We start from the raw sequence: 2,800 nt of genomic DNA, 5'->3' as shown, positions 1-2,800 counted from the left end.
AATATAATTTATTCTGTCACTCAAGTAACTATTTAATTACTTATGTCAACTTTGCTATTAGGCAGTTTGTATTTACATAAAATTTATTTAAAAGATCAATATGATTGTCATATTTTAATCCACAAAATATGGTATTCTGATTTTACAATATTTATATATTACTCTTGCTACTAAATTAAGTAAAAAAATAAAAAATGTTATATTTTTAGACTATTGTATATTTTTTTTTTAATAAATGGTATTTATAATTTTTGCAATATATACATATATATATAATAATGGCAGTAGTAATGGTAGTAGTACAAAGTACATAAGTAGAACTAAATACTAAAACTATGTAACATTATGTTAAATGTGCTAAAACTAAACACAAATACTTTTAGACCTTGACTGTGACCGTCTAAAAGTCCTTCAGATAGTTATGAAACTAAATAATTACTATTAATAATTTCCACATAACAATCAATAAACAATAGCTCATACTAGACTACGGAGAACAGAATAGAATAGAATAGAACTTTATTGATTTGTCTCGACACAACAGTAAAGATAAAACTAATAACAATATATAGGATAGTTTCATTGTATTACGCCGACTACAAATATATGAGATAAGGAAGAAGCAGATGATGATGATAGGGATAGTTTAAAGAACCTATAACAAAGAATAGAATATATGTGCGAGTATATAGGTAACTGTTACTGCAACTCCGATCAATCCTCCGTTCAATTCGAATGGGGATCGAAATTACGACGCCCTGAGAGTTCGCAGTTCAGTTCGAACCCCTAACGGTGCCTTCAGACTAAAGTAGTATTAATCAAGCAGAAGTTAGTATTCTCCGATTCCATAAGTTTTTTCGTGGGTTTGGAGTGTCAATGCACTAACCTACTATAGTCCAGTGAAGCTGTAAAGTCCAGCTGCAGCCTACAGCATTAGAATAGTCCGAAAAAAAAATATTTTATCTATACTTACAAACAAACAAAATTGAAGTGTCTGTTCGTAATTTGAAATTAAGAGCTTTTCAATAAATACATAAAATAGTATATTATTTATATATATATATATATATATATAAATAATATTATTAATAAATTGTCTGTCTGTTCTTACTAATGTGTGAAACAGCTTTTATTAGGAAAACTGATTTTACTTACATTGGCAGGCGAATGTTATGAGTAGTCTAAGTGATAGACTACTTTTCACACATCACATCGTTCAATGAAGTTGTTCAGGTCAGCTGTGGCCGACAGCATTAAAATAATAATAAAAAATTGTTCATCCATTCAAATCACATAAAAAAAATGTGTATAAAATACAACGTTAGTAAAATTGCTACAATGTATAGGAGTTAATCTTGTTGAATGAAATAATGGCCACTCATCCGTCATGCACGTGAATGAGTGCTATTTATCTTGTTTTTTTAGTAGTCTGATAGAACGAAGTATCATCCGCATTTTATTGTGTAAATTTGTTCATATTGCTAACCCATGATTCTTTTTGGCAGCCTCGATGGTTTATATCTTAACACACAGCTTTATTTCTTATGGTGGTTGGTTCAATTACTGCAGAATACGAACATTTGCATTCACGAGTATGATTGTTTGTATGAGTTTGGGTATTTGCATAAATAAGAACAAAAAAAAATGTGTCTAAATATTTATATTAGTCTAATACTTGTACGACAAGCTCTGCTTAGATTGACGCTACATAGCCCTTCCTGAATTGTCCAGGAATATTATTATTTTTATATTCATCTTGATACTATTTATGAATAATCATGGAATGGTGGACCCGGGTGGGCAATCAGCATCTACCGATGGCCATATGTGGAAGATAATATAATCAAACGCAAATTCAAATTCAGGATTCCAGGTTTAAAATTCACCGACCCGTTTTCCGGGGAGGCCGTGTGGAAGTCGTTCTTCCATGGGCTACAATGGGTAATTACTAACAACCCACATTCACAGATTATAAACGATAACAGTTCCTATCTATAATATCACGAGATAACAGGGAAACAGACAACTTTACCTTGGACTAACTGGGATTGAACCGACGATCATCTCATTACGACACTTACCTCATTATAACTACTTGATTACCTCGTGACACATTGCATACATATATGAGTAGTCATTGTGTAGGAACTTATATAACAATTACATAAGTATATACAGGTCTTAGCTACGATATGACAAAAGAAATTGTGAATTTTTGTTTATCTATCCCCTCCGATCGATCTCCCGTCCAGGCCTGAGCTGAGGTTCGAAACGCTAACGGAGCCCTCAGACTAAAGTCGTATCTATCAGGCGGGAGTTCGCCTTTAGCCGTTTCATAAAGCCGTCAACCACAGCCGTCCTTCCGCGGGTTTGGAGTGCCATCTGCACTAGTCTCTCGTCTGGTGAAACTGTAAAGGCCAGCTGCGGTCAACAGCATCAGAATAGACCGAAAGAAAAGATAGTTTGTCTATACTTTTACATATAATATTATGTTATCTGTGCTTTTACAAATTAATAAAACAAATGACTGTTCGTAATTTGAAATCAAAAGGTTTTTAATAAATGCTTAAAATATATACACAAGAAATATTGTTAAAAAATTGTCTGTCTAGCTGTCTGTGTCTGTTCTTGCCAATTTTGACTGGACTTGCACTCGCAGTTGGCTAATGTTATAAGGAGTTTAAGTTATAGATTACTTTTATTTTAGAAATTTTATATATTTTGAGGAGTGTTCCATATTAAGTATCACTCGTCATACCTCTGAAGCGTTGCCATCCTAGAAGACTAGAAAGTCATGCCT

This window comes from Achroia grisella, unplaced genomic scaffold, assembly GCF_030625045.1.
Source record: "Achroia grisella isolate CSIRO2021 unplaced genomic scaffold, CSIRO_AGI_Agris_v1 utg900, whole genome shotgun sequence".
NCBI lineage: Eukaryota > Metazoa > Arthropoda > Insecta > Lepidoptera > Pyralidae > Achroia > Achroia grisella.
Note: the sequence above shows the minus strand (reverse complement) of the source record.